This window comes from Macrosteles quadrilineatus, unplaced genomic scaffold (assembly GCF_028750875.1).
Source record: "Macrosteles quadrilineatus isolate MER2022 unplaced genomic scaffold, UCM_ALF_1.0 Scaffold_6__1_contigs__length_79288215, whole genome shotgun sequence".
In the NCBI taxonomy this organism is placed as follows: Eukaryota; Metazoa; Arthropoda; class Insecta; order Hemiptera; family Cicadellidae; genus Macrosteles; species Macrosteles quadrilineatus.
The window spans coordinates 46,638,809-46,664,546 of NW_026542599.1; the positions used below are offsets into that span (position 1 = coordinate 46,638,809).

Here is a 25,738-nt window from a genome sequence, read left to right on the forward strand (position 1 = left end):
AGAATATAGTACGAAAACCAGGGTTTGGAGCTCAAAAGAATGTAAATGAAGTAAAATAGTACAAAAAAGTCCTCCTGGTGGATTGTCTAATATTTTTATTGGTTATTTTTTCATACATAAGTAATTTACAATATTAAATAAAAATATTTGTATAAGTCCAGTTAAATCAGTGGCGGTGCCAGGGGGGATGGGAGGGACATATCCCCCCCCCTCAAAATGTTTTATATTTTATTAGCTAACATAAATACTATTAGCTTGAGCATATTTTAGATCCCAAATACTTATAAAAATACGTTTTTAGGCTTTAAATTCCACATTTTTCCAAGGGGGGCTCCCGGACCCCGCTTTTTTGTGGGATATTCCGTACCCCCAGACCCCTCCCCCCCCCCGGTGGTCATCCCCCCGAAATGAAATCCTGGGACCGCCACTGAGTATAATAGTAACATACACATTAAGATTGGAGTGTAAATGATTAGACATACTATATTATACAGATAAAACATCATGGTACCAGTAGCTATTTTAAGAATTTACTCATTTACTGTATTTGAGAACCTTAAATAATGAGCTTACTTTGAGAATGTAGGCTATAAAATGATGAATAAGAACTTTTAAATGAGATAAATCAACAATTTGAATAACGCCATTCAACCGTAATGCTATGAAGAGAAGAGAGGGAGTTTCAATAAGATAAAACAACTATTTAAACAGAGTCATTCGTCCAAAAGAGAGTTATCATTGGGTTTCTTTTTATCTTTATATATTCTTTACTTTAAAAAGATTCTTTTAGTAGAATTATAGAAAAAGCTAATAATATGAATAGAAAATTTCTTAAACATTATTGAAATGTAAGATAAGTGATTGTGATTGAATTATACTACTAAACAATTTTAGTTTATAACTTTTAAACTAAGATGTATTATAAATATAATTCATTATAAATTATAAGGTAATCATTAAGCTTCCCCTACATTTTTTGGCTTAACCTAATGAACTTTGACAGGTGACTCTAACTTTGTTCAGATGTCAAGAATAGAATACTAGAACAGATTGCAAATTAAGCCCATTTAATGTATTTTCTCATTATCAAATCATTCGAAATAATGTATAAGTAAAATTAATACAAGAATTGATATGTCTTTATGACCTTTTTTTATTAGACAAATTTTATTTTTATTTTTTATATTTTTGAAAGAAATTGTTTTGGGATTAATTGAAATAAGCTTTTACTGACTTGGTGAGTTGTTTTGCACTACACCCCATTATCTAATTTGTTTAGGCAATCTAGCTTAGGAGACCATTAATGTATTTTGTCATGTTTTTCATTGACAATCTTGATCGTTGTTATTTTTTTTTATTTATTTTTTTTTTATTAAACGAACTGACTACCTAATATAGTACTCAAAAAGATAAAACATTACAAAATCCAATCATAATTAATTGATATTTTAGTAATTGTTTTATAAAACATACACTAAGATTCTCAAGCGGAAGTCTGATCAATAGCACTGCGCTTGAGGCGTTTTAAGACACAGCAAGCATTGAGGGGTTGGGGGTGATTGAAAGATGAACACAGATGAACATGATCAGTGAACACGGAATAACAATTACTTTATATTCACTTCAAACTGGTCACGAAGAGTGTGACTGAGTGTGGAGGAGACCCACCAAAACTTTAAAATGCTTTGATGGAAATTAATGGAATGGGTAATTCTTTGTGAGTTGCAAAAAAATAGGTATTTAACTACTTTTTTCTCATCCACTAAATCTTGAAAACTGCTTTGATTGTTGTGTTCAAAAAATAAGAAAACCTTCTGAAAAAACGGGAATAAAGCAATGAAAGACCCAGAATTGAACAATGTTTAAAAGTATCACATCACTTACATTTCAGTCACGAGAACGAGATTGAATTTGATCTACAGATTATCCAATTCTCGTGAGAGTAATGCTCGCTTATTCATATTCATGGGAAGTTCTCAAGCAACAGTCGCTAGAACATGTGGCACCAGGCCAACACTGGCACTCTTAACAAACTGTCACATTTCCTCACTTTCCTAACATCCCTGCCACGCCACTGTATTGCACTTCTGGAATTATCTTGTTTTGTATTGCAATACGTAGTGTTTTGTATGTTGGTTTTGTATTTGTTAATTTATCTTATTTCCTTATGTTACGGGGTGAACTTTGTTCTACTTATGAGATTGATTTTTGTTGGCCTTCTAGTTAATAGTGTTTTGTATGATATTTTTTAAATTGATTATTCGTTATATCTCTTTGAATATATTAAATAGGACAAGAATACTGCCTTGGGTTACCCCTGACGTACATGAAATTGAATACAGTATCCAGCTCTAGGAGAAATGTCAAACACCATCAAAGATTTCAATATAAAAAACAGAAAATTACACAAGCACCATGAGTATTACCATTTGACATGGGGACGCCACCTAGGTGCGTATTTTAACCCAAATATGAGTATAGAATGAACCATGATGATCTGTGTAACTTTGTACTGACGGGTTTTCTTTATGTTAACGTGACGTGTATTTTCTTGTCGTTTGAGTTTGCCTATGTACAGGCTGTGCAAAAAAAGGAAACCCAAAACAGATTAATAGTTAACTAAAACAAAGCTTACAATTACTTAACTAAACAAAAACATTTTCTACATGTCATCCTTCGTTAGTAACAAAATAATCCATTCAGTCCATGATCTTATGGCCATCTCAGAGCACTGCTGGGCGGAAATGCCTCTTAACACCCGTTTAATGTTGTCTTTCAGTTGTCTTATGCTTCTAATAGCTCTTAGAGTTTGCGTTTTTTTTTACCACCCCATTCTATTTGATTTTTTTTAATTTTTTAAATTGACGATCATCAGAAAAGTATGACTACTATAGTATGTTCTTGTACAGCATAAAACATGTAACTGAACCATTTTTATAATGTAATACCTGTACCTATTTGTAGCGTGAATGGATTATAACATGCTCTGTAAAGTAAGCCTCAGTAGGCTGATGTGTGAAAATTTTAATGATTTGTCTTAGAATTCTCATTATTCTAAATTGTATTAAGATTATTTATAAATAATACAACATTTCCATCAGTATGAAAGTTATCTGAGGCAGATAAATTCAGTTACTACTCATTGAGCAAGCAGAGCAATAAACTGCTGATAAAATGTCTTTCTAAAGTAATTGAAAATTTGTGTTTCCACAACAGAAATCCGTTAGGGGAGGAGGGGTAAGTCAATGCCCCTTTAAATCAAAAGTCTCTCGGGTATTGGTGCTTGGCGGCAAATAATTACAGCTGCTTCTTCGCCATCTCTATTAAAATTTCAAGCTTTTTTTAATTTTCAATATCAGAATAACAGCAAGGCTCGACGGGTAAGACACGATCTTCTGTCCAGAGGTTTCGGGTTGAAATACCGACAATCACCCATGACTTTTAGTTATGTGAAAAGGCGGTCAACATGTGGGTTGTATACTACTTATTTGCAAATCCAAGTCTCTAGAAAAAAGGGAAGCTCTCGTACAACGAAGATTTTATCTTTATTAGGATCTTGCTTCACTAAAAATACAATGATTATATATATATATATATAAAAAAAACATTTGTTGTGTTCCATAAATCAGGTAGACATGAAGATTTTTGAAATCTTTGAATTGGTTCTGAAACCGTAATAACTTTACTCACCGAAACTACCAGTAGTTTTTAATGGTTTTGTACTCAATAAACACTCTTAAACTTAAAGTTTTGAAAAAGCTATTTAAAAATATGAACATGAACTGAAGTCTTAAAGAAAGCATACCCGAGAAGTGCAGGGAGAATAGAACGCCAGACAAAAAGAAAGACATTCGGGTTTATTTACTTCAAAGACCGCTCGGAGTTCACAATAGTTCCAAGCAAAACACACAGGAGCTGAGTATTTTGTTGGAATCTACTATTCAAGAAGATTTATAACTCTCTGTGTACACTTTAAAGTGTCAGTAGCTACACCTGCAGAAGTAAGAGGGGAAAAAGTAATACATTACATCTTCTATTCTTACAACATCGCTCCTTTTTTTAGTTTATTCAGCATTGCCTCCAGGATTGATTTAAGACAATATAAAATTGGTTACGTACCTTTACGTCGTCAATCCTAGGTTAGTCTTTTTAGCGACTAGTTTCGAAACTGACGTTTCATTTTCAAGCCTTGTCAAACATAAAATTACTTGAACATAATGTCGTCGTCAAAGTACACAAATATTCGCTAAAAAGACTAACCTAGGATTGACGACGTAAAGGTACGTAACCAATTTTATATTGTCTTTTTTTTAGATTTGTGGTCTCTTCAAGCTTTAATTTGTTTTTACAGGGTGTTTTCAAATTGTCTGGACATATTTGTAAACTTGTTCCTTGGGCCAAGACAAAAATAAAATGCCATATAAGTATGGATCTAAAATGCCTAGATGTCTGTCTGTCGGTATGCTGGTGATGATTTTTTAAAGTAATATTGTTTATCATAGATATTAGTCAAGATAGAAATTTCAAAATTGGTTTAAATGTGTAGTTTTGGTAAAAAGAGCTTAAAAGTTTCGTTCCAATATCTCAAGCCATCTAAAATCTGTAATGTCATTTATATTTCATGAAAACCTTAAACAGTAAGAAGATTGTTTTCACTATAAGAAAGGTCCAAATTAAATGAGATCTTTTTTGTTAAAATCGGATGACAAATAACCGAGTTATAATTTTTTTCTACATTCGGTTGCGCAATTTAATAGGACCTAACTCAAGAGCAGTATGGTAGTCCTTACAAATTGCGTAACCAAATATAGAAAAAACTTATAACTTTCGGTTGTCCGTCATACGATTTTAACAAACAAGGTCTCATTTAAATTTGATTTAAATTCTCTATCTTTTAGATCATAAAAACAATGTTTTTTTTATATTTACGGTTTTTATAAAATTTGTCATTAAGGATTTTAAATTGCCGCCATATTTAAATGACTTGAGATATTGGAACAACACTTTCTAAGCACTTTTAACCTTCTAAACTACACATTTATACAAATTTTGAAATTTCTATAAAAAAAAGGTCTAAGATATAAAATAATTTTTAAAATCACAAACAGACCGATGGACAGAAATCTAGGCATACCCATACTTATAAGGCATTTTACGTTTGTCTTAGTTCAAGGAACTAGTCCACAAAATATGTCCAGACTTTGGAAACACCCTGAGACTTGGAGACTTTGGAAAACCTGTGCCTGGAACAAGAAAAGAAAGGGTGGATATGATAAGATTGGTCATTACTGATAAATGTGGCAGCACCTGGGCAATAACCCACGACATCAGTGCTACATAACAGTATGTCATGCTACACTGCAACAATTGTACTTAAGAAAACTGTATGATAAGTACAACTTATGTTCTTGCTACTGCACTATGACAGTTGACTTATATCTTTAGATTTTTAAAATAAAGTTCGAAAAAGGGTATATTCACTCATGTTGGTTTACATTTATTATTAATAGGCATATTTATAAAAAAATGTAGCCTATACTATGGTACAATATTTTTTATTAATATTAAAAAATATGATGGATCATTTTTTATGATTCATTAGACTATTGAAATATCACCAATATTACATGAGATACAATTTAGTAACAAAGCAAATCCCCTAATGGGCACTGAGCAACTTTTACACTAGCTATAAAACCCACTATAAAACAAGGGTAATGGCGCTAAGGTAACTTAGTAAATCTGTTTTACTTCGAACACAGGTATAATATAAAATACCATCAGATGAATTGCTAATAGGATGATACGAAAAATTGTATTTAGTTTAGAATTTTTTCACATAAGAACTAGTATCTATTATTATTTTTTTCAAGGAAGGGTACACGTTTAAGCATACAAATAATTATGTTCAGTGCAAATATAAAACAACTTTTGTTAAGATTTATTGAAATAATGAAATCATACTTTGGTTCGATGAATAAAAATAATTTAAGTAACTTTGGGGAAAACCTATATTAAACTATGATTGACCAAACAGTTTTTTTTACCTACTACTAAACAATAGTCAACCAAACCATACAAATCGAAAACCTAAATAATTTAAACACATAATCTGATATCTTAAAAAAAAACTTTCAAACTATTCTAGGTGAATGCAACTGGAAACAAGAACAAAGCTTAACACTTATTGCCTAAAGTGCTCCAGGATGGACTCTATTACTGTAATACCTGTAGACACAATGGTAGAGAACTAATGGACAACTATAGGACCAGCATCTATTACAATACTACGTTGTAACTTACTTAGTATGACTTGATTGTTGAACAAAAGGTAAATATTTGTGTTTAAGCCATTTAGTTTTTACGTAAAGATTAATTATAGATTATCATATGTGTTGCAATTAACATACTAACATTGTGTACAAAGCTGACTAAAAATTTTAAAATGAATTAGATGATAGCATATTTACTGACTAATAAATGAATTTACATTTATACAAAAACTTTTGTTTAAATGGATTATGACAAATTTATTCCCTATTTAAATATGTAATGATTACCTAGTTTTTTGCTAGAGGGAAGAAAAACTTATTGTTTTCTTGTAAAATGTTTATAGAGTTAAATAAATAAATTGCCAAATTTAGTCACAATATAAACCCCAACATCCATATACAAGCAAACTACAACAATTTATTTTTTATCTATTAAAAAAACTATAATTTAAATGTACAGTTGGATTAATTTTTTTTTTAGCTTTGAATCCTACAATGATAACGCTTTAGTGTTCCAAAATTATATACTTGTTTAAGCTGTAGAAAAGGTTTTATTGAAGATTGGACACTATTAGGTTTTAGGGGGGGGGGGGGGGGTATTTTAAGCAGTTTGGCAAAATAATAATTAATAGTGTTTCTGACCTCTGGATTCATCAAAATTAAAAAGTAAATAGGTCCCGGGTCTTGGTCTGCCGTGCCATTACCTGACATGATATTGTTATTACTACTGTACTTACTACATTACTACTGGCAAAGATATTTGTGTTTTAATTTTACTGCAAACTTGAAACAATCCTTCAAGAACATTGTATTATTTCCTTTTATACTGCATATTACCTTTGACCATTAATAAAACATCATCATCCAATATTACTGTGTTCTTTGACGTTGTCTGTAGCAATGTAATGTTGACAAATGACAATAAAGAGATTCTGATTCTGATTGATCTTAGAAGTAGGGAGTGTTTTCTCAACCCCTTTCCCGACAACAACACCCTAACAAGGTGTAAAAAGACACTCATAAAGCTCAAATACAATATCAGGTATCAGTTAGAGTAGTTGATAGGCTTAGAGGGCAGAGGGTGAGGAAAAGAGGGAGATATGGAACGCTATGAACAGCACTTTGGGTGGATAAAGGGTATAGGAGGGGGAAAGAGAAAGACTTAACTGTATGTTAGCTGTAATGAATTATTACTCGTTTGCTATCAAGTCTTACGAGTTAAGTTTTACGATCGAGACGAAGCCAAAGTCGGAAAATGAGCGAGGGTTAAAAAGTCACTTTTGCCCGTGTAGTGAACTTTATTTTTCGTCATATTGCCCCTTTATTTGAACAAGGTTACTATGTTACAAAACTTCATTTGGAGTAACCTCTCAAAACCATTTCTAAATTGTTTTCAATTGAATTTGCTAATGGAAACAAGCAGCTGTTTAGTAAGTGATTCATTCGTTTCGTCTGTTACGATTGTGTTACAGTACATTATACCATAGATATTTCGAGTAATCGACAATAGGCGAAACCGTACCTAATAAATCAATCGATAAATAATTTCGATCGATACGATTGCCACAATCGGAATTTACAACTGTTTACAACAGCTGATTTTTACTCCCTAGAGACTAAAAATGATTTTGGCTCCATAGAGTAAAAATGTTACTTCAGACCCGCAACGCATGCATTAAAAACGACTGTTTTTGCTGCAGTATGACAAAAAAAATTAATAACAAATTCCATAGAATTAGAAATATATCAAATATAATGGTAAGGGGTAAGGGCATCTAAAGACGGCGCCACCAACGTTAATGATGAGCAACGCACTGGGCGGCGTCAATGTCCCCAGCACCCAGTGCGTTGCTCATCATGAACGTTGGTAGCGCCGTCTTTAGATGCCCTTACCCACTTGCGTACCATTCCGTCACTCATAATGTTCTCGCCATACACCTCACTAATCTGTCGATAAATTTCAATGGCTTTCACACCTTTAGCACTTAAAAATCTAATTACAGCGCGCACTTCACAGTCGGCGGCAGTCTCATTTGGCGGCACCATTTTGAATTGCTCGAAACCGGATGTAAACAGGGCCGATTTTTGTCGAATTTCCTGCTAGGGCTAGCCAATAGATGCACATATACAGCGGAAATGTCCAAAATGCCAATCGCAGTGCTGGAACGGAGAAATTTAAAAACGGTACTTACTTAAAAAACATGCCTCGTACGTCAACGTGTAAATGTATCTCATTACAAAAATGTGCAAATTCCAACAAAGGACACTGCAGTCACCACTAAATCTTTATACCCTGTTCGACATCGTGTTCTCCATTACAATCAATGTGTAGCAACTGGACAGGGTTAAGTGGTATTGGACGTTATCTGTTATTTCTATCTGGTCTAGCTAGGTCATGTTCAATGAGCAGTTAGGGTGTTCGAGGGTTTTTTAATTTGTAAGGACAAACAAATCATCTCTATACATATCTATACATTTTTATTAAATACAATAATCAATGGAGTATAGGCTAAGGTATATGCCCTCTTTAAATGACGTTGTCATAGAATGGAGTTTTTAACATAATTTAATTCATACATTGTTTAGGTGGGAAGCTAAACAATACACAAAACATGCCAAATCAAATCAGTTTCGTATAATCCGTATTCGTTTAATGAGACTTTGCAACTAATGAAATTCTTTCTCTTGTCTATCTTTTATTTGGGATACTGCAAATTGAGTTCTCGGAGAGTTTACGGACATTTCACGTCATGTTAGAGCGTGCTAACTAAATGTTTATCTTCTCCAGAGAAAATCTAACAGTATACACTTTACTCCCTGATTGTAAAATCATAAAATAAACACTAGTTTACATTAAGGAGATGGTGTGAGTGGGTGGTTGTCCAAGGAGTAGTATTCGGACTCTTTCATAAGTTTTTTTATTACATAATAACTAATTGGTATACATTTATTTAGGAGAATCTGATTATTATATAAATATTAATAATAAATAATCATACCAATATTATAAATGTGAAAGTTTGCATGTTTGTTTGTTTGTTTGTTTTTAGTTCAATCACGCATAAACTACTAGTCGGATTGTGCTGAAATTTTGTATGGTGATAGCTCACATTCCCGATTAACATATAGACCCAACAGGGTGCAGCACTATTAATATTTTTGCATTTATGACAACAGCTAATTTGAACCAAGCAAAAACAAAAAGTTGTGATACACAATGAGAACTTTACTTTTTTCTATTGTTTAGGTGCAGTGGTAGAGCATTATAGCTATGGTTGGTAGATGTGCTAAACTATGGTATACCGTAAATTAAAAGAAACCCTATTTTTCCTAACCCGTCCTCTCCCATTGCAAACGCAAAGCACGAGTATAACTGCAGTAAAAAAAATATACTTATACGCCAATCCCGTACGAAGGACGGGTACTCTGCTAATAATAAATATAAATATTATCTTAATTTATTTTTAGAAAATTCTATTTTCAAATTTATGAGATTGACCCTGTATAAATCACAGTTTCCCTGCCAGTTTATCACAAGTTGATTGTTGTTTGACCAGAGACTCAAATGACTTTTCAACTCAATAAATTGATAGTCAATCACTGAAATCACACTTAACCTGTAGTATTGTCGACCAATCACTTTTCAGTCAATACACTGATACCATTTTCCAGCCTTTTGTTTACTTTTACATTTCATATTTTAATAAAAATAACTATACTTTCTGTCTTCTTTAGAGTATAAATTTGACACTTTTACACATTTTATTTTGCGGTTTGCATGTGTATAGAAGTGTATGGCTGGTCTATTGGTGAGAGTGCTAAAATTTTCCCCTAGAATGCTGGGTGTAATGTTACCTATTACCGATAGAAAATGTTAGTTTGATAATGCCACGACCCATTGATTCAGATCCCACATTAAGGTGCTAGTTAATATAAAGATTGGCCTCCATAGTGAGGAGAGCTGTCTCTACTTTGAAGATATATCTCTCACGCTTAAAACATAATTTACACAAAACGGAATATTAGTTTTGTCTAAGATAGTAAGATATGAAATTCGTATTTGTTTATGTCCATTAATTAATTTAATAATTTTATACCTTACACATTTTGATAAGCATGTTGGAGCATTGACTAATTGGATACAGAAATTGTATCAATAGTCAAAGGTTCGAGTAAATTAGAGTGAAAGAAGGTTATATGACGAATAAGATTCCCTGTGTAGACTTGCTACAAAAAAAAAACCAGCCGACATTCGTTTGGTTAGCTCGTAAACTGAAATCCGACGATTCACATCAGAGTCCTATTTTAAAACTTTTCTTAGATTATTATCTGTTAAATCACTGACTTACTTTACAATGGTAATCGACATATAAATTACCAGCATAGCAATCAACATCTCTAACAATGATATAATTGAGTTTAGAACACAATCACTCATTAGGTTTCAGGAATGAAATTTCAATTAGAACTTCGACAATCAACATGATGTTTCAACTGCAAAAGGTTATCGATTGAATTTAGAACATTGATTAAAAATACACACAAACTGGCAAGTGAATGCAATACAAGTTTAGTTGATCAATTATCCCTAAATTATTGTTATTCCTAAACGATGAGACACTCGAAAATATTCTTTTGATGACAATATTTCAACCATTAACCTGTAAAATATTCCACTTTAACTCTGTAATTGGGAGTTACAAAACGTCAAAGCCATTATTCATAGTCAATGGTGTTCTGTTGGTAGTTCTGGCTATGTAGGTCAGAGTAATAAATTTGCTGCAGAGCTTGGTTTGCAGGTGGGTTATAAGACAAAGGATTTTGGTTTAAACGTTCAATTTAATGTAGATTTACTTTTGTTCTATTGCATGTTATTAAGTGTTCTTAAGTTCAATTGTATATTTAAGTAAAATTGCGTGTTGAATTAGTTGCACATAGACTTTGTTACTAACGAAATTCTTTCTTTTTTCGATAGTATTTTTAATTATATTATAAATTGTCATGTCAGTTTGGGTAGGTAAAAAAAAATGAAGGTATGAAAAATTAAAAATTATTTTAATAACAACCTACACTGTCAGTAGCTATTTAATAAAGCAATACATAGGATTCAAATTCATACATATCAATCTATTTTCGAAGACAATATGAAGAAAACAATAGAACTAAGTTTTGTTTTTTAAAACTAGGTTTTGCTTTAAATGATAATGGAATGTTAAGTTTAAGTCCGCGTATTAAAGTGTTGAAGGGGTTTAGTTAATATTCAAGGGCAATACTTATATGGTAAGCTTATTAAAATTAAAAGACAAACAAAAAATATACCACTGTTTGAATTTAAAATTTTCGTAGAAAATTATCAATATTTCACCAAAATAGTCTAAGATCCAATCAGTTTTGGAAGAGCTACTGCTATTGCTGTTCCAATTGCATCACATATGCTTGCTCATTAGCCTTGCCGAATTATTGATCGACCAATATAGCTCAGCCTACAAAATTAGTTATAGTTTTCCAGTATCTGTTTTGACTAAATCTGTTGCTTATTGTCTGATTGGTTCATGTTCTGAAATTGTATTTGACATAAAATAACAAATAATGATTCATTTACTCGGTGTTTGAATGCTTTAATACAGAGAAAGTTCGTCCTCCCTTAGAGAAATGCATGGACCTTTACCCGAATGTGGGCTCTGGACCGATTGCGATTTATTATATTTTAAGGAATTATTAATTGCTGGGATTTGAACCTGGCCACTCAGGCTAGAGGTCCCACTTTATAACTATGAATATAGCCACCAACCTTTGAATTACATACAAGTTCCCAGGTTGGGAAATATTAGGCATTCTTATAGTTTTATCTTATCAGTCTAAAATTTCCTGGTAGTTTTGAAAACTAACAGTTTTATGAAAACATTTAGATAAAATATTATATACAAAATACGACATCCAACTAAGCCAGCAAATAAACAGTAAATAAGACAAGCTTCAAACACATACATGCAAATTAAAGTATATTGAAGATATCCAGACCGAACAAAAGTGTACCAGAAAAATATCTTGATAACAAATAAAAGATGAAGAATGACCCTATCCCTACATAGAAAGTGACAGGCGATATTATTTGTACCCAGCTTGGACAGGTTCATTCCTCAATTTATCAACCTTAGACTCCTCCTTTACTTCTACATCTATCTTACAAAACAATATCGAATTAGAAAGTTGTATTAACTTTTAAAATTAACCATTTTAAATCTGCATTTTATATGCCTTGCGACAGTTATTTTAAAACCCCTAAATAATTTTAAGGAGTATCCTTTTATTAATTTTTGTTCTAATGTTAGTACATATACTTGAAATTACAGATTTCGCTTAGAGCAGCTGCTTTTATTTAACACTCTCAGGAGTTAAAGATCTTACGTCAAAAATATACGTTAAATTATATAGGCTCACGAATACTCCATTGCTAAATATAGCTTGATATATGTGTAAAAACCTACGGGTGTCGTCATTGTCTGTACAGTCAATAATGTTATCCTTATTGTATAATATGCATAAATACATGTATATCGGCTTATTGTACAATTCTCTGGAGATGGTACCTATTCGGCAATACTACTTGACAAGTGTAATTTATGGAATTATCTCATAGGCAGTTATTTACACACTTTTCAACGTTAATCAGGAGGCTATACTGTAATGTCATCTAACATTTTTAAATTTATATAGTGTTTTAGTTACAGGTAGGTGTATAATTTAGATACAAATTTAATTTTTGAATTTAGTTTCTCATTTTCAAAAGGTGTTATTGTATCAAAATTAAAACTATCAAGCTGACTCAGAAATTTAAATAATGAAATAATTAATGAAATAATGAAATAATGAGTTTATTCCTTCAAAACAAATCAATACAAAATAATACTTTCTCTTGGATTATCCAGTACTCGTGGCGAAAGTAAAACAAAAAATTAAACAATTCTATTAACAACTTGGTGAGTTCAGACTCTTCACTTAAAAAATACAAGTTGCCACTCTCTGTGGCGTCCTAAGTATAGGGATATAAAACTAGAGCTACAAAAATGTAAATCCTAAAGTTTACAGAAATACTGTTAGAACTTAAAATTGATTGCCCTCTCATGAAATGGAAAACAAACAAGAAATTACAAACATAGCGAATCTTAACGGATTTATTGAAGAAAAAAATGTGGTATTCATAATAATAATCAAAAGAGATTGTGGTTGCAAAATCCAGATTGAACATTTCTATTATTTTGATCGCCTGAGCAAGAAACAAAGCATCATTCTGTGAACGGAGAGTAATGCTCAATGTGATCATGTAACGCTAAAGTAATCTTGATAATGTACTTCTCGAGGAAGCTTACTGCATTACACAACACCATGGGACATTATGTGGGAGACTCCACTGATATTGAGCATTGCACAATGTATCCATCTAAACTTTGCTGATACTGAGCATTGGGTAGCATATATAAACTATTTAGCTATGGATAGGATATATCAATCTAAACTGATATCGGTCATTGCATAACCCGTACTGGGAAATCCAACAGTACAGAACAAACTGTCGGTTCAGAAGGTAATTTGTGGTCGTCGAGCAAATGGTACATCCTTGAAAGCGTATATCAGCAATAACTTTTGCGTGGCACACACGTGTTGCACGCTGAAAATGAGAGAAGAGATTTAGACGACCCAACGTCCGATTTTCCCAAACTGGCGGAGATGCGCGAGAGGCCACGAGAGTTTTCGGTTTCTAACAAAAAATCTCTGTGTTCCAAAAACCTGAACTTATTTACCAAATACAACAGCCAAACACCCAAGTTCATAGACAGAAGAACTTTTCTTTTCACAGGGTGTCAAGGTGCGAGGAGCGTAGGGCTGCCTTTACTTGGTACCTTTAACACCAACGATTTCCTAAAACAACACAGCGGCAGCATCTGTTTGGAGATCAACATTTCTGCTGAAGTCCGGCATAGCCTATACGCATGCATAATGCATAACATTTACATAACCCGAACTAACCTAAATATGAGTAGAACTGATATTGGGCATTGCATAGTACTAAATAAATCTAATCCGATGTACAAAACTAACATTGCAAAACCAATATACAACATCAAATGAAATGCAACTGATCCTGAGCTACATTTGAAAACGGATGTGAAATATTTATCCCGTTTTTCATCCAGCTAAATAAAACTTCGATTAAAGCAGATTACAAAACAAAAATGTAAAATGAAATATGAAACAGTTTCCCGTCTAGCGGATATTGAAGATTTAAATCTATATCTATACTTATTATATAAAAATCTAATGGTGTCTGTCTGTATGTGTGTTACTAATAGGTGCAAAAACTACTGAACCATCTGGGCTTAAATTTTACAAAAATATAGTTACCATACCAAGGACCATTATAGGACTATCCACATTTCGATACTGACCGTAGGCTTGTTGCTTGACCGTTGGCTGACCCCTTTGGCTTTAAAAGTTCTGAGGAAAACATTTTAAAAGTAAATATTGATTGGTCTCCATGACTGCGATTAGAACACTAATGTTGTTTGTTTACATTTGCTTTGACATTTAAATGTAAACAAGAATAATTGCTAAACTGCATATTTCACAATTTTAGACAGCTGTTACAAAGAAATTAAATATAATATTTTCCATAACTACGTAGGATTATTTTAATCTACGTTAATCTACTTTTATCATGGATTATTTATCCTAAAACTATGTCAATGATTATAGAAAAAAAGATTTTATAACCGTAGCTGTATCAACTCCGGCTCTGTTTTGGATTTTTTACAGCGTCTAAGTTATGAAAATAATGTAATTGATATGTTTTCATGGAAACAGTATGAAAATTACAATGTATAGATGTTTTGCATGAATTTGAAGGCTACTTAAAATAAATTCTAACTGCTTAACATGTGTTAGATTAACATAACTTGCACATCACATTGTTTTTTATATGTATATTTATGTAAATTAAGTTATTGTTTTTTGCTAAACCTGTGCTTAAATTAAACTAAAGAATATCATCAATAACTAAATTGTACGTCTTTGATTTTTGTTTTCTAAAATCTGTTGTATATGTGTAACTAAATTTTATTATCAAATGGTAATACAAAACACTCTTATTTTATCTTAACATTGCTTTCAGTTCACATTTACTTTATTTGATACATTTATTATTTGTGTTTTGCCACACCACTCATTAAATTAAACCATGGAAAATATCATACAACTAAACAGTACACAGTGTTCTTTTGTTTCTAAAATCAATGAAATATCTGTTACTATGTTTACTTAATGGTAAGTGTGAAAATGTAAAGGCACTGGACGATGGAACTGATTAAAAGAACTTTCTTGTATATTAAGTTGTTTGTTGACATTTTTGTAGAGTGGAATCAGAGATGCAATGAAACATATACTGTATTTGCTATTACATTTTTTTAGTCCTTGATGCTTTGATAATCATATTAGTTTTGTCTTCTGTATTTAATGCTAAATTATTTGTTTAAAATTAATTATAGTACCTATAGATATAGTTTCTTTAATATATCAAAAGACTGAATTGATAAGGCACAGCAATAATTTTAAAGTTTATAACAGCTGACTTAGTTTTGCTAATGATTTATTGTGAGTGAAGAAACTGAAGATTTGTGATTTAATATAAAGAAGAGTGAAATAAAAAAAATGTTCATTTAAATTTAATAATTAGTATTTTTGCAGCTTCAAAATTATTATATTGAAATTTAAAATGTCAATTTAAAAGATATGTAATTAAGGGAGATTACGGTAAATCATGTATGTTAAATTTTTATTCTAAGATTTGGTCAGTTTTTTCTCATATCAGCCCACACAAGATTTTAAATAATTAATCAAAACCAAAATGGTGGTATCCACTACTTACCATATTTTAAAGTCATAACTAAACGTTTCTATTAAGGCTATAAAAGTTGAATTTTGTTTCCAAAAGCGTTTGCGGATGTGTAATTATTATATGCAACAGATGTAAAGATTAAAATGTTTAAATGTTGTGTCCTCTTCCCGTTGCAAAGCACGGGTACAAAAGCTAGTTATTAAATAAACTGTTCAAAGGATATCAAACAGATTTTAATCTACCTAAGCTAAACTGATGTCAAACACCACGTCAAACTGATATCCGTAATCGAACGGAATAAAGTTAAAACCTTTAATAAGCATCGTTGCATATCTTAAGTAAAATTACATAGAACTATCAGTATGATGTACATAATATCATTGAGTAGGATCGAAAAATTGATGCCCGACAAGAAATTAAATTCATCTGATATTTGAGGGAGTATTTTGGGCAGTTTCCATCATATTGTTAAAAATGTTTACGGTTTCGAAATCTGGAATCTGGTTTAGTCCTCTTGTAATACTCGTTTTTCAACAATTACTTTTCGTAATGGAAAATAAAGAATAAATGAAATTTATATTAAAATGATTGCAAACCGTAGTCCAATACCAAAACGAATGCGACTGATGTTGTGTGGCAAACACATAAAACTAAATACTGTACAACTGATGATAAGCAAGCCATAATCCATATCGAACGTAACACATAAAGCATTGTGATTTATTTTAATGTCGAAATTGGTCTAGTGGTTCATGTATTATAAATGTTAATGTAGTATGTGCATTATGTGGTAAATGTAGTCGTAACTCGTGTAAGAATTTTAAGAACTAAAAAGCTAAAAATATTCCATTGTCATCCATTTTAGTTAACGTGAGTCCGTTAATAATGAGCTACTCATATTACGATGAAGTATTATGGTTTAACACCGTTTAACAGCCATAAAATATAACTTGCACACAGTATTTTATTTTTAACCACATTTAAATAGGCCTACAATCAATAAATATATTCAGGTCTGACGTACAAAGCCTGGGTTTAAAGGCGGTTATCGGTTGGCAGAATGCCAGATTGTTATGGACGAATGGTTGCTGAAAGGACTCCAAAAGTATTAAGTATATTGCTGTTTCACAGTTCAACTCTTTAACACACTGTTTGAAATATCATACCGTCCCTCGATGAGCACTTGGTTCATTTCCGTATTGAATATTCACAATACAATGCACACACTTTATGCTTTTCCCAATAATAATTTCGTTGCTTAAACCAATGCGTGATTCAATAATCGTATTTGTGACTTACTGAACCGTATTACTAGTGTAAAACTGGTTTTACCCACGACAGTTTTTAAAACTAGCATTTCCAATTCAGTTCATAGAATTGAAAAGATTGTAGAAGTTTTAAAGGCACTCGCCAATGATATTCAACGCAATCGTTAGGTGAACTACTATAAAAACGTTTCCTCTAATTCAGTAAACAAACATTTTATTTTTATCATTTTTAGGGCAGTTATATAAGTATTGTTCCTTTACCTGACTGAAATTCGTTTTAAATTTCAGACAACACTCGAATATCCCCAAAACAAATATTTTATTTTTATCATTTTTAGGGCAGTTATATAAGTATTGTTCCTTTACCTGACTGAAATTCGTTTTAAATTTCAGACAACACTCGAATATCCCCAAAACAAATATTTTATTTTTATCATTTTTAGGGCAGTTATATAAGTATTGTTCCTTTACCTGACTGAAATTCGTTTTAAATTTCAGACAACACTCGAATATCCCCAAAACAAATATTTTATTTTTATCATTTTTAGGGCAGTTATATAAGTATTGTTCCTTTACCTGACTGAAATTCGTTTTAAATTTCAGACAACACTCGAATATCCCCAAAACAAATATTTTATGAGAGAAATATTCATTATTTGTTCAAATGTAAAAGGCAATTAAATAATTAATTGATACAAGTTAAAAGTTATGGATCTCTAGAAAAAAAAATCCATCTAGAACAATTTCTCAGATTCCGAGAACCTTTAAGAGTAATTGAACCCAACAATTAATCAATTAATTTATTAATTAAATGAATCAAAATTTTTAGGTTTGTCTCTTTCATTTTTTTTGTGAGTATTTTTTTTATTTTTTATATTTACAAACGATTTCAAGCAATCAAACAAAAACAAATATCAATTACATAATTGGGCATATTGGTAACTGACCATGATTAGGGTAACTGGATAAAACCATTGTTTAGCTAATCACCCTTTGGTTTTATAATTAATTATCCAAAGGAATACTTTTCACTTCAGTAACTATGGCCAAAAGCTCTTTAGTATCCACGATTGATCATGCTTTTCTATTACTTGCTTATGATCCAACATTGTGATGTGTGACAAAAACAATTACATACATTACCACGGGTAATTTTCAATACGAAACAATAAAACCTTAACAAACTGATTAAATGCCTCATTTATAGAGGTTATGGTGAAAATGTCGTTTTCGACATACTGGAGCAAAGACTGCAGTTTGTAAAACATGCTTTGCGGGTCTAAAGTACCTCTTTACTTCCTAGGGAGTAAAAAAGCCTTTTGGTCCCTGGAGAGTAAAAGTCAGCCGTAGTAAACAGTTGTAAACGGAAGGAATCACATGTCTCAAAATTAATTATCGATTTATGTAATCTATTGTTCCATTCTTGTCAACAAAATAGGTCGAAAAAAGTATATCTATAGTGTAATATACATTGTACACAATCGTAATAGACGAAAATTATAGAATCATTTAAACAGCTGCTTATTTGCATTAGCTACATTGAAAACAAGTTGAATGTTGTATTGAGAAGTTTTGCATTAGCTACATTGAAAACAAGTTGAATGTTGTATTGAGAAGTTATCTTTAAATGGGAAGTATTTTCGTTTTGTAACTTAGTTTCGTTAAAAAAAGTTTCGTTATGACGAAATATATATTTAATCACACGAGGAAAAGGTGTATTTTCAACACTTACTAATTTTTGTGAAACTTATTCCCGGGTCTAAAATAGACACTCTATTAATGAAATCTACTATTTGGTTTACCCTGTTTCAAGAAGAAATTGTATTTTTTCCGAAAAGTGCAAGACAAAATTTTTTTTAAAGCTCCGGCGAAATACAGTTAGATTAAATTTAAAATCAATTGTATTTCTTAGACAGCCACTAAACTTACGAAACCATTATTAAAATCAAAATACAGTCAAAACTAACATACTCAGGGTTCATTCTTGTATTTCGAAATTAATTTTCCAACCACGCTAACCCTTTCATAGATCGAATAAACTTTTACCAAGAGCAGAATTGTCGACCGACCTTAACAATAACCTGTCAAAACCATTAACGCATATATCTGAGTTTGCTCCTTCCACACACTTCAGTCCCAGACGTTACAGCTACCCCACACACTTGGTGAAAGGTTCAACATTGTTTAGTAATTTAAATCCTAAACCAATGTACAACCTGGCTACACATAAAGTACTGGGGGACCGAGCCTTACTCGGTTGGTTAATTGGATTTAATAGCTTAAAACAATAATCATAAATAGACACGTTTTATAATTTATGTGCTTTATTACAAACCTTTTAATAACTGAAATAATAACAACTCTGTAATGTAAAAAAAAATCAATAAAACGAAATTGAGATAAACATACTGTATAGTGTTTATGATTGTAAAATGCTACTCGTACAGCATTTTTCTCACCCTTAATCATTAAATTCCGTTGTTCATTACAATAATTATCCACGCTAATTGATGACAGCAGATAAAAAAATCATAATAGTTTCAAACTGGCTCTCTTCAATTTTCATCAAGTATACCAAAGTCTCTATTTCACAGCGGTATATTTTGAGACGAAACAAGTTTACAAAATTGTTTTTTAAACGTTGCAAAAAGATAATAAATTGTTTAAGTATTTACCTATGACCGTTTTTTTTTAAGTAGCCGTTTCAGTTCAGTTCTTAGAATTGAAAAGTTTCACACAACAGCATAGTTATAACATTGAATAATAGTCAAAGGCTTTACTTAACAACACGGGTAACGGGCCCATGAGGTTCAAGAATTGAGAGAAGAAAAGTAAAATTGTAATGCTTCGAACTTCAACTAATCAGCTGATTACCAATTTAATTGTTAACAATTGGTGCAATTAGTAATTGGTACAAATGATTCGTTGCATCAATGAGCGCGTTCTGGGAACATGTACCGGTGCACTGGTGCATCGGTGCATCGGTGCAAAATATGTGTCGTTCTGGGAGACTAGTGAGTTAGTTTAAAATTTGGGTGCCGTCATATTCGTACGTGATCCATACTATACACACAAAATAAGGGTTTTGTCTGCCTGCCTTTTCATAACGTAAACACACTAAATTAGATGAGATTTTGTTCTAAGATTACCTAGGTACCTCCTAGACTACTAATAGCTCTATTGCCATGTGCATATTTACAATGGGATCTGATTCCCAGGCTTACGAAACTCCGAGTTAAGGGAGGGTTAAAAAAAGAATGATTTAAATTTATACTTTTGCTTTATTTGCATTTAATTTTTTTTCAAAAATGTTAACAATTTCACTATGAAAAAGAGACGATTAAAATCTAAGAACAAGAATACTATATTTTGTGTCAAAGGGAGTAAACTTACATACTATGATGAAAGGTGGCACTCTAAATATTTTCCCACAGAAGTAAATGACTACATCCTTTTGTACTCTCATCCTTTAGCGAGGCACGAATAGTTTTACTGACACTTTAATCTTTAATTTCCAAAATGTAGGTAACTCGTTTGAACATCGGTTATGATCTGATGGTAACATTTCAACTTAAGATTTCGCCAATAAGGTTAGGTTGATGACAATTATGATGACTAAAAATGCCAATTTTGTCTGTTTCCTAAAAATTTAACTAATGATGTATACAATGTATTATATACGTATATTACAGTTAACGGACTCTATTGAATTCGAATTGTTTGTTTCGACTCAGGATTTTACCATTACTGCACATTACTATTTCTTGTGAACAATTTTTCTAAAGTGTTTAGCATCGTATGGCTTTTATAAGGAGATAGTTATCTTTTACAGAGATAGTTATCTCGTGGTGAGACTCGTCTCCTGTTATTTAAATATGTGGATCTAACGTTAGAGGTATTTTCGACCGAACGGGTCACGGGATTAGCATTATAGCTAAAAGCGGATTGACAAGATTTGAACCCAGATCTTCTGTGCCTAGTCCCCCAGCTTTATGGACCGCCGCGTCTCTAAACATCATGCAAACAGATTGCCGTAAGACTTTGGCAATCGTTTTATGCGAGCTAGAAAAGCTTTCCGTCTAAATCTTAATACCCAACAGAGCTCTTCATTTCTTGGAGTCAGTAAATAAATACAGCAAGTATAAATTATAATACCAGTCAAAATTGAATGCCATCACGTTTAGTGTAGTATCTTTTACAGGACTAACTTTTACGGGGTCGATGGACTAAGAAGAAACGTTTTGAAAATTTTACAATTCATATGGAGAGTTATATTGTTTGTTTAAGGAATATGCCGTTCATTTGGGGTTTAAATGAAAACGTTGGTTTGCCATTGATTTATCAATGTTTCCATTAGTTTTTAAAATGTTACCATTAATTTAGGAAATCAACCGTTCATTTGAGAAATTTCACCACTTACCTGGACTAAAATGCAATATTTGAGTAGTACTTTTTGAAATTCGTCTGAAAACTGTCTAAGCATAAGCTTAGATTTATCAAATGTTTCCAGTCGTTTTGAAAATGGTGTCATTCATTTGAGAAATATACCATCTGTTTTGAAAGTGTAACCACTTATTTTGGACTTTTTTATGGTCCAAAAAAAGGATTTTTTTTGCAAGTTATAGTTAATCATACAAATGAATCAGTTTCCGAATAGGAAGCATAACAAAAAGTCACATGAGTATAAAATCAGACTTTGTTTTCGCTGATACGCAAGTGCGATTAATAACTCTGCCAGTTCCGGACGATATATTACTGGCAACGTTACATCGGCGGAATGGTTAAAAACCCGCTGAGAAAGCTGAATTCGGCTGAATCAAATTTTGTCATATGGAGATTGGAATTTTCTATGTTACTATTATTTTATTAATAATATTATCATCATTGTAACTTGCTTCCTCTTAAATAGCTATAAGCTAAAAATATGGTTATGACAATGCAGTGTAACTAAGTAAGTGAAGGATCAATTTAGTGGAAATGCAATTTCATTATTATGTTTAATTAATACCAAGTAAAAAGGAGACGAGATTACGATTAATAAGCATTTCATACACCTATGTGTCTATAAAAATATACAAAATGGTGACAAAATAACCGTATTAATGAAGTCAACCCGTGTGTGAATGAATAAAATAAGTGGATATTAGGACACAGTCTAAACATAATGTTATTGTCAGTTGACTGGAATAAAATAACTGCGAACTGATGATCATCAAAATCTAGTAGTGGAATTCATGCAGTGCAAAAATCTTTAATCATCTTTAGAGCCTTCAGCAGTGGTAGCCATATTGTATTTTAGTCCCTTAAGAGCAATGTTAAATTTGACAAAACATACCATCATTTGAAGCAGCATGCCGGTGATAATTATAAAGATATAGTTTTGACAATTTATAATTAGGTTTATAGCATAGAGTACTAGGGAATGAGGAAATTATATTTAAAATATATGCTTTTGTCTTGTCTTAATAAATTATTTAATTAAAGGCTTAATTAATGATCATTAACTTATTAAGTGGAGGAAAAATTACAAAACTAAGATCCTCACTCCCTAGAGGACCACTTAAACCCTAATTTTAACACCTCAATCATTATTTTATCACAACAGGTTTTTTTTCTAAATTCTGTTACAAAGTTAACATTGCTCTTATGGAACTAAAACCCAAAATGGCTAACACTAATGAAGACTCTTAACAGAAAAAATCAACAATAAACAACCTACCTCAGTTTGTGTCCCGTGGTAAACTGTATTACAAACTAAACACTTTATCATTAAACGAAGCCGATTTTCGCTGGAGAGGTCGTCCTAAGTTAAACCCTGCGATTCTGGAACGTCAAACTTTGGCGACAAACTCTTAACTCAGTCTAATTTAACAATGAAACCGCCACCTCTGTTAACCGACAGCTACAACTTGGCGGGTTCCATCTAGTCACCAGGATCACGAAAACATTGTCACGATTCAGGTTGATGCAAAACTTGATAGTGAAACATAAAACAACAAATGTGTATACCGAAGGGCAAGACATACGTTAATTTCTTACACAATTAATCCATAACAATAAATATATAAGGAAGTATGTTAATCTATGCTCCTGGGTAGATTTATAAGTCAAAATGGGGAAGATAATTGATTTAGCCTTACATTATGGTGACATTTATTGCTTATTCCTCTTCCAAAAACACATGGAAGGCTACAATGTATGTCAACTATGCGGGGAAACTCAAGAGTGACATGTATCGAAGAATTAACCATCCTGCTGGGCCTCTGAATTCGAACCGTACTCCGGCGTCGCATCGTGAAGATAGTAAAATATCGAATGACGCTTAATTAATTTAAAAAAATAACATTAGGTTTAACGAGTACCTAGGTTTGCTGCTACAAGGAAACTAATAAAGTGTATTTTTGAGTAAAATATTGATAGCTTAGTACGAAATAAATAAATTTGCCAAGTTTGATCAAAATATATCCATAAACAAGCAAACTACAACATTTGACAATATTCTCCATAAGCATAACATGGGAATTTTAAATTTACAATTTTTTTAATTTTCTCCATTACTGATAACCGAACAAAAATACTTTTATATACTAAATTATTTGTTTTTTTAAGCTCTTTAAAAAGGTCTAAAGAGAAATTGGGAAATTTTGTGTTTTGAGGGTCAAAAGTGAGAAAAACCAATTTTTACCCCATAAAACCCCCCATAAAGCCCCGTTCCCATGGTCCGATCATGCTGGTTCGCGAACTCATTCAAGTTTATCCCGCTTTACACCTTTAAACCAAATTTCATCAAAATCGGACCAAAATTACTCAAGTTATCGCGTTCACGGACGTATATATATATATAAATCTATATATATATATATATATATACATATATAAAAATTTGAACGAATAGTGTTTTTGGCCTCTGGGGACATCAAAATGAAAAAGTAAATCGGTCCCGGGTCTAGGTCTTACCGTGCCACCTACGGTAATAGCTACTTCCCTATAGGGAAATTCGCTAAAAAAAATATATGATTCAATAAGATAAAGCTATTTGATCATGTTAGGTGAATCTGTGTAAGATGTTAATGAATTAAGTCTTTTTAGGTTATGACGTATTAGGCTAGGATACATGACATTTTAAACCAAAATATAAATTGATTAAGTAGGTACCGGTAGCTATTATTTATTGATAAAAACAAAGCGTGATATAAACTGTTTCTTTTAATTACTCGTACAATGTAGCAACACAAACGACTCGCCAATCCCACAGCAATTGTGTACTAGAAATGGAAAAGGCTGTAAGTGCCAAAACATAAAAAATTGAGTTTTTGCTTGGAATGTGTAGTAAGCGACATCGCCAATAGCCTAGAGAATGTTGTAAGTGCCAGAAAAATTCCTAGTAGTTCCTAGAGCAGCCGCAAGGAGCAGCACCGTGAAAGTGCCCGCTGACCGGCAGTGGAAAAGGGTGTAAGTGCCGCCCGCCATGATGTATGTGCCTTTGCACAGCAGTATACGGTTTGTCGCGAGTCAGTAACAAAGCTTCGTGTATTTCCAGCGTTTTTGTGCATTAGTACGCATAGTTAATACCTCTTACCTCAATCAATACGTAATAATACCTCTTAAAAATATTGTAACAAATAAATTTTATTTTATTTTTAATTTTTTTTATTTACCTATAAAAAAAGTTGTTTTTAAGAAAACTGTGAAAAATAGGGGACAAGTAAGAGAGAGACAATAGTTTCATACATAGATAACTTTATAATACCTCTTGACAACTTTGTAATACCTTTTAAAAATATTGTAATTAATTATTAAAGTTTTTTAATTAAATTTTGTTGAACCCATTTTCTAACATTGTTTTCCCACTATGGTTAAAAAAGCAAAACCTAAAAAATAGCTGTTATGCATAAAATGGAAATCCACTATGAACATTCATCTTATTTTGGGTAGTGAGTGCTACACTTACAGCATTTTAACAAACAAGGCATGGCACTTACAGCGTTTACAAAAAAAAGTACGATGGCACTTTCAGCTTTTCCTGTTTAAAATCAAGTTAAATATGTTTAATTAATTTTTTTTTGTATTTATATCAAATAAAAATGTATGATGTATTATTTATGAATTTTACAGATTTTTAAAGCATACAGTTTAACTTATATACAGTTTTTATTGATTACTGAAAATTTTACTTTGTGGCACTTTCAGCCTTTTCCATTTCTGGTACACAATTAGTGATTGCAATGTTTCTTTATAAACGTAGACACAGACAGAACAACCTAATCACTGAGTCGTTCCTTATAATCAAATTCCACATCAACTAA

General features: G+C 31.9%; 1 protein-coding gene across 8 annotated transcripts in view; it reads right to left on the reverse strand.

Annotated features, from left to right (window-relative positions):
* LOC128996290 (multiple PDZ domain protein-like) overlaps window positions 1–25,738 on the reverse strand; it is a 395,615-nt gene that overhangs the window by 185,695 nt on the left and 184,182 nt on the right. The window lies entirely within an intron of this gene.